We start from the raw sequence: 8,647 nt of genomic DNA on the forward strand, positions 1-8,647 counted from the left end.
AAACTACAAGAGAGGAGATTCCATCTGAACATGAGGAAGAACTTCCTGATTGTGAGAGCCGTTCAGCAGTGGAACTCTTTGTCCCAGAGCGTGGTGGAGGCTCTTTCTTTGGAAGCTTTTAAACAGAGGCTGGATGGTCATCTGTCAGGGGTGATTTGAATGCAATATTCCTGCTTCTTGGCAGAATGGGGTTGGACTGGATGGCCCATGAGGTCTCTTCTAACTCTTTGATCCTAGGATTCTATGATTCTATGAAAGATTGGGGATGGATGGATTGATCAAATTTGCTGGTAGAAGTGTGTCTTGGAGATACTGGCAGATACATTGTCCTTGAGTGGTCCAAGTTCCACTCTGGGGAAACAGGTGGCATACAAATGGAAATATAAATGTATTTTGTGTTCAGGCTTGGGTTCCATCTCCAAGGGAATTCATTTTATATGTGTAAATATTCCCAAATCCAAAACACTTCTGGTCCGAAGCGTGTTGGATAAAGGATACTGAGCCTGTAATGTCGAAACCAATATTCTTTGGGCCTCGTTGGCTTCTTGGAGCATCTTGGGATCGGATTTCCAATGAGAAGAAATTATGGAAACCTTCTGGCTGGTCTTCACTAAGTCATATTACAAGAAAAGCAGGTCTTCCTTGAGGAAACCTTGCAAAGAAAACCCTATGAGAAGGAGCCTACAAACTATAGTTGACCTAAAGACATGCTACATGGTGACAGGACATTTTCATGGAATTAGTGGTAGACTATGTCATGGTTGCCACCAGTCAAGAGGGTTTCAGTGAAACCATGGAGAAGTCAAGGACAACCACAGCCCTGTATTGATTTTGCAGTTGTGACGATGTGTAAGTTTTATTTCTTTGGTTATGTGTAGTTTGGATAGTGGTTTAGGGATGGTAAGTATGGGAGATGATGTTTTGTGGGAGATGGTGGCTTGGCGTTAGCTGAGTTGCCATAGCAACAGGGGCGGAGCCAACTGCCTCTTCAGGACGCAGCTGTTTTAAAAAGTCAGTCAGTGGCCGGAGAGCTACTGAGAGGACTGAGTCTCTGGGTGGAGATTCAGGGAATGTGTCTGTAGCCGGTGTGCTATAGGAAAGACTGAATCTCAGGGTGGGGATTCAGGGAATCAATCGGTGACCAAAGCAGTTGCAGAGAAGGACCCGGTAGTGAGAGAGCTACAGGGGGTTGTTGATTCTAAATTAAGAATCAAGGTTTGGCTGGGTTTAAGCCTGCTGTACCTGCTTTGAAACGTTTTGATCGTTGCCCGGCTTCCCTCACAGATTAGGTGGCAGTGGGTGTTTTACCACTCACACCTTCACATTTGGTGGCATTCGGTGGCATTAAAACGGTCTCCTTCACAATTGGTGGCAGCAGTTTAACAACTTCTTTACAGCAGTGCCTACTCATCTCAAAATACATGCACAGACACAAAGATAGTTATCATTTCAGCATTTCATTTATTCAAGGAAGAACCTGGGGATTTCCATAGCCCAGGGAGAAGAGAAGGAGACCCACACCCATGTTTCCAACACAATCCGTCACATCTCTTTTTGTTTCTCAGGACTTTGTGGAATCAGATTGGCAAAAAGCAAAAAGCAAAAGGAAATACATAGAGAAGGGGGATGTTTTGTGCAAGAGGCCGGCACAAAGCTTCTTCACGGTTTTGACTGGCCAACAAGGAAAGGAAGATGGTCATCGGACAGGTCCTCAAGGTGGCTGTCGTTGACAGTGAGATGGTTCTGGCTGTTGGAATGTCCATGCCGGACCTCATAGAGGTTCAATCCCAGAGCTTTAATATCCTCCACCGCCGCAACATCCGCAACATCCGCCACCGCTACGTCCCATACTGACTAAATAGAGGCAGCCACCGCCACAGGATTGGCCACAGCAGGGCTGGCAGCAGCCACCACCACCACATGACAAAGGCATACACGTGACTGTTGGCTGGCTTTGGCCACCACCGTATGAACAGTTGCCCATTGTTGATAAAGAAGGACGAGCCTACAAAAGAGGAAGGAGGAATTATTTTTCTAACTTTTTGGACTGAAGCAGCTGAAGTCTGTCTTCTCTGGAAATCTGTAACCCCAAATGCTCCCAAAACTCTATGCTAGATGTCTAAGAGAGCGACCCCTTTGATGTCTGATGGTCCCACAAGCACATAATTAATTTTATTTAAAATATTTGGTATACATTTACCCTTAGGTTATGTATGCAGGGTGCATAGGAACCATGAACACATTTTGTATGTAGACATGGGCCCATCTCCAAGAGACTGCTGGTCCAAAAGCATCCAAAACATTTTGAATAAAGTATATGTGTCTATGGAGATGCCTTCAAGTCAACGGTTGACTTATGGTGACCCCATGAATTTCTTAGAAAAGGAAGACTTAGAGATGATTTTGTCAATTCCATCCTCTGGATAAACCATATAAGGGTTCACCAAGGGTCTTGATGGATGTTGAGCCAACTACAGGCTGACACAAGTCCTGATAGGTTTAGCACCCAAAATATATCTTCACTGTAGAATGAACACTGTTCAACATCACTTGAACTTCCATGGCTCAACCCTGGGAGTTGTAGTTTGATGAGGCACCAACACTCTTTGATGACTAAAGTCCACACAGAACTACAGCTTCCATGACTCTGTAGTAGTGATCCATGGAAGCTCAAGTGACTTCAAAATTGCATTCCCAGAAATCCCAGCCAGTTTACCAGCTGGTAGGATTTCTGGGAGTTGAAGGCCAAAAACATCTGGGGACCCCAGGTTGAGAATCACTGCCTTAGTGTCCTTCAACATTGTAGATGGACCCTTAGTGTCCTTCAACATTGTAGATGAACCCTTAGTGACTATGGAAAATAGTACTTTGTCATCTTCATATGTTGTATTCTGGCCCATATTCATATGCTGTACTTTGACTCCATAGTATAATAGAGATGGACCCATTTGCCTCTTCCCTTATCAAACTGATAGATGTTGAGCCAACTACAAGCTGACACAAGTTCTGATAGGTTTAGCACCCAAAACATATCTTCACTGTAGAATGAACACTGTTCAACATCACTTGAACTTCCATGGCTCAACCCTGGAAGTTGTAGTTTGATGAGGAACCAACACTCTTTGATGGCTAAAGAGCACAGAGAACTACAGCTTCCATGACTCTATAGTAGTGATCCATGGAAGCTCAAGTGACTTCAAAATTGCATTTCTTCAACATTGTAGATGAACCCTTAGTGTCATTCAACATTGTAGATGAACCCTTAGTGTTGTTCAACATTGTAGATTAACCCTTGGTGCAGTGGTTCTCAACCTAGGGTACCCAGATGTTTTTGGCCTACAACTCCCAGAAATCTGAGCCAGTTTACCAGCTGTTAGGATTTCTGGGAGTTGAAGGCCAAAAACATCTGGGGACCCCAGGTTGAGAACCACTGCCTTAGTGTCCTTCAACATTGTAGATGAACCCTTCGTGTCGTTCAACATTGTAGATGAACCCTTAGTGACTATGGACAGTAGTACTTTGTCATCTTCATATGTTGTATTCTGGCCCATATTCATACGCTGTACTTTGACTCCAGAATATAATAGAGATGGACTCATTTGCTGCTTATCAAACTGAAAACTACAGAATCTTCCATGGAGATGAATACTTATGAAATTCAACCATATCTAGCAAGCCCCACAATGCTATTTTTATCATATTCTAACACAGTTCTTGCTAAGAGAAACATAAGAAACAATACAGATGTATACTAGAAGAACTTGCAGAAGAAATGGGTTCAGACCAAGTCTGCTAGAAGGTGAATCTAGCTTACCTTGTTCAGGAGTAGACTGGTAGGTTGAGGAACCTGAAGATCGAATGAGGAGGACTGGGATAGTGGACCTTTTATACAGGTCCATGTCCTGTTTCCAGAGGAAGTGAGACATTATCAAGAAAAAAATGTGCACTTCCTCATTAACTAAGGGGATTGTCCACCTCCCTCTGGGTAATGCTCTACATTTTTGAACACAGATGCTGGTTTTGGTCACATATCTCATTAGGGGACAATGTCACAAAATGGATGGTTGCATCTAATAACAGTGTAATCTCCAGCTGTGTCCACAGGGCACTTGTTTATTATAGATATGAGTACATTTGTGCTCTGAGCCATAGAGAAGAATGTGTTCACCCAAAGCCCTCTGTGATCCTTCTAAAAGATGTCCTCCATTCATGGTGGGTCCCATGACTTACGTGAATAACACTAGTTGGGATTATTATCTTTGTGGCTCCTCAACCTGAATGTCTTATTTTCATTGTGATTGTGGGCATGAATACTAGAAGATAATCTCCTCTTGGGAACTTCTAGGAAAGGGCTTTGCTGTAGTTAGGAATGTACGCCTTTGCTAATTTCCATCACACACCAGGAAGAAGAGAAGAATGTAAAGTACTCTCCCCACTGGGCAAAGCTCTGTGCTTTTTACTCGTTGATTTCACAAAATAAACAACCATCATGGAAACAGGAAATTCAGGATCAAATGGCCCAAGAGATTACAATGGCAGCCAGAGGAGGACACGTGAATATGGGGCACACCATGATGAATCAGATCTTTTTGGAGCACTAGATCTGGCAATCTTCTCAGAAGCTCGGGGCATAGAAGTACTTCACATCTGTAATATTGCAAGAGCCCCGTGGACATAGCTGGAGATCACACTATTATTAGTTGGAACCATCCATTTTGTGACATATTGTCTTAATGAGATATGTGATTTAAGCCTTCATGTGCAAAAACATTGTGCATTATCAAGATGGAGGTGGCCTCCTTCCAGTCTCCTGGAAATGGCTCTTATTTCTGCCAGTTCTTTCAGTACCCTTGGATGTAATTCATCTGGTCTTGGAGATGGATTAATTTAGATTAGCCAGATATTCTCATACTCCTCCTTTACTTATTCTGTGCTGCTTTCCCCCTATGCAGTGGTTCCCAACCTTTAGGCCTCTGAGTGTTTGGGACTTCATCTCCCACAATTCCTAACAGCTGGTAAGATGGTTGGGATTTCTGGGAGTTGAAGTCCAAAACACCTGGAAGCCCAAAGGTTGGGAACCACTACATAACATCCTCTGCTCCATCCTTCGCAAGTTGAGCACCATTGGTCTTTTGGGAGAAGATTGAGACAAAGAAGTGGTGAGCAGTTCTCCTGTTGGCATTGCACAATTTCCTGTACGTGGTGCTCTAGTATGTTCTTAGGTTGTGCCTTCTACCATTCATCCTCTCAGGATCCATTGGCTAAGGTTGCTTGGATTTGCAATCCAATAACATCTGGAAGAAGCCATATTGACCAAGGAAAATCAACACCTTGCCCACTTACTTAGGCGATCTCTTGTTGTCCTCCAAGTTTGTTGTCCTGGCGATGGGTCCGTAGGTGACTTGATCTGCATCTTCTCCCACAGTGAGAGCATTGGTTTCCAGGTGGAAGGCGGTCCTGATTGGGGTTAGCTTGATCCACCTTCCTCTTGGCACGTTTCTCTCTTTCACCCTTCATTCATGACTCTTCAAATTCTATAGCACTTCTGGTCACAGCTGACCTCCAGCTGGTGTGCTCAAGGACCAGGGTTTCCCAGTTCTCAGTGTCTATGTCAGAGTTTTTAAGGTTGGCCTTGAGCCCATCTTTCAATCTCTTTTCCTGCCCACCAACATTCCATTTTCCGTTCTTGAGTTTGGAGTAGAGCAACTGCTTTGGGAGATGGTGGTCGGGCATCTGGACCACATGGCTGGTCCAGCGGAGTTGATGGTGGAGGACCATCCCTTCAGTGCTGGTGGTCTTGGCTTCTTCTAGTGGTCTTGGCTTCTTGGGAACCACTACATAGCATCCTCTGCTCCATCCTTCCCAAGTTGAGGACCATGGTATTGATCTTTTGGGAGAAGACTGAGACAAAGAAGGTGCGGTTCTTCTGTTAACGTCACACAATTTCCTGTACGTGGTGCTCTACTATGTTCTTAGGTTGTGCCTTCTACCATTCTGACATGCTGACATTTCTCCGCCTGTCTTCCCAGGAGATTTGCAGGATTTTCCGGAGGTAACACTGATGGAATCGTTCCAGGAGTTGTATGTGACATCTGTAGACAGTCCACGTCTCGCAGGCATATAGTAGGATTGGGAGGACAATAGCTTTATAAACAAACCCCTTGGTCTCCCTACGGATGTCCTGGTCCTCAAACACTCTCTGCTTCATTCAGAAAAATGCTGCACTTGTAGAGCTCAGGCGGTGTTGTATTGCAGTGTCAATGTTGACATCTATAGACAGTCCACGTCTCGCAGGCATATAGCAGAGTTGGGAAGACAATAGCTTTATAAACAAGCACCTTGGTATACCTACGGATGTCCCGTTCGTCAAACACTCTCTGCTTCATTCAGAAAAATGCTGCACTTGTAGAGCTCAGGCGGTGTTGTATTGCAGTGTCAATGTTGACTTCTATAGACAGTCCACGTCTCGCAGGCATATAGCAGAGTTGGGAAGACAATAGCTTTATAAACAAGCACCTTGGTATACCTACTGATGTCCCGGTCGTCAAACACTCTCTGCTTCATTCAGAAAAATGCTGCACTTGCAGAGCTCAGACAGTGTTGTATTTCAGTGTCAATGTTTTGTGGAGAGGTGGCTGCCAAGGGAGTGGAAATGATCAACATTTTCTATACTTGTTGTATATACCTGATATGAAGATGTGGGTTGCCATGTGGACAGACACCACTGTGTGGTTATTCTATTACTTTGTGTGAGACTTGGGGTTTAAAGGCTTTGTGTCATTGTTTTTAATTTTATTGTTTGGCTGGGAGAGGAGTGGTGAAGGAGCCTTAATATCACAATATAACAACAATATAAAAACCATAAATACACAGTAGATTAAAAACAATAACATTACTTATGCAGTCATATAGCGGCTTCCATTATCATAACAATCATATGGTCCAGTTCAATGTCCAAAGTGCCATTGTGATTTCGGTTTTTTCTTTAAAGGAAAGGAGGGAGGACGCCGATCTAATCTTGCTGGGGAGCAAGTTCCACAAGCGGAGGGTCACCACCGAGAAGGCCCTGTCCCTCATCCCCACCAGACACATTTGAGACGCTGGTGGGACTGAGAGCAGGGCCTCCCCAGTAGATCATAAATTACGAGGTGGAACATAGAGAGAGATACGTTCGGATAAGTAAGCTGGGCCGGATTTTTACAATGAGCTTTATAGTAGAAAGGGGGTATGCAGCATAATATATCATCATCCCCAACAGATGCATTTGCGAGGCTGGTGGGACTGAGAGCAGGGCCTCCCCAGTAGATCTTAAATTACCAGGTGGAACCTAGAGAGAGATACGTTCGGATTAGTAAGCTGCGCCAGATTTTTACAATGACTTTTATAATAGAAAGGGGGTATGCAGCATAATATATCGTCATCCCCAACAGATGCATTTGCGAGGCTGGTGGGATCGAGAGCAGGGCCTCCTTGGTGGATCTTAAACTATGAGGTGGAATGTAGATGGCTGGAGCCGTATAGGGTGAGAATATGAGTATGTGAGGTTGGGAATGGAATTAAGAAGGTTATGAGGAAGATAATTAAAGAAGAAGGAGGAGTGGAAGGTTTTGGTAAGTTAAGAAGGTAAGAGTTGGTAGTTTATGTAGTTGGTTAAAGAACGAGGATAATAGGAAGGTAGGAACATGGATACTCATAGGAACTCTGACTTATCCCATCTGTGTGAACTGCTGGGGAAATCTATTGGTCTCATTTTCCAACAATTGGAGACTTTTAATAAAAATCTGGATTATCTATTCACAGGGATTTCCCTTATCATGAATAATAACAATATCCATCTTGTCTCCTGCATATGTCATCAGTTGGGGGGCCCTTACCGCAGCACCAACTGCCTCTCTGGGCCAGAATGAGGAGAGAGGGGCCCAGGGGACAGTTCCATCTTGTCTCCCGCATGTGTCATCAGTTGGGGGGCCCTCCCCGCAGCACCAGCTGCTGCTCTGGGCCAGAGTGAAGAGAGAGGGGGCCAGGGGACAGTTCCATCTTGTCTCCCGCATATGTCATCAGTTGGGGGGCCCTCCCCGCAGCACCAACTGCTGCTCTGGGCCAGAGTGAAGAGAGAGGGGGCCAGGGGACGGTTCCATCTTGTCTGCATATGTCATCAGTTGGGGGCTCCCCCCCCCCAGTACCAACTGTTGCTCTGAGCCTGAATGAAGAGAGAGGGGGCCAGGGGACAGTTCCACCTTGTCTTCTGCATATGTCATCAGTTGGGGGGCCCTCCCCGCAGCACCAACTGCTGCTCTGGGCCAGAGTGAAGAGAGAGGGGGCCAGGGGACAGTTCCATCTTGTCTCCCGCATGTGTCATCAGTTGGGGGGCCCTCCCCGCAGCACCAACTGCTGCTCTGGGCCAGAGTGAAGCGAGAGGGGGCCAGGGGACAGTTCCATCTTGTCTCCTGCATATGTCATCAGCTGGGGACCCCTCTCCCTACTACCAACTGCTGCTCTGGGCCAGAATGAAGCGAGAGGGGGCCAGGGGACAGTTCCATCTTGTCTCCCGCATGTGTCATCAGTTGGGGGGCCCTCCCTGCAGCACCAGCTGCTCCTCTGGGCCAGAGTGAAGCGAGAGGGGGCCAGGGGACAGTTCCATCTTGTC

At 45.5% G+C, this 8,647-nt stretch overlaps 1 long non-coding RNA gene across 1 annotated transcript; it reads right to left on the reverse strand.

Annotated features, from left to right (window-relative positions):
- Positions 1-1,441: 1,441 nt before the first annotated feature.
- LOC132764495 (uncharacterized) lies at positions 1,442-3,980 on the reverse strand. The gene is made up of 2 exons (XR_009630357.2): positions 3,815-3,980; positions 1,442-2,005 (listed from the first exon to the last, which is right to left on the reverse strand). It is a non-coding gene; the product is annotated as an uncharacterized lncRNA (long non-coding RNA).
- Positions 3,981-8,647: the final 4,667 nt, after the last annotated feature.

This window comes from Anolis sagrei, chromosome 12 (genome assembly GCF_037176765.1).
Source record: "Anolis sagrei isolate rAnoSag1 chromosome 12, rAnoSag1.mat, whole genome shotgun sequence".
Classification (NCBI taxonomy): Eukaryota; Metazoa; Chordata; class Lepidosauria; order Squamata; family Dactyloidae; genus Anolis; species Anolis sagrei.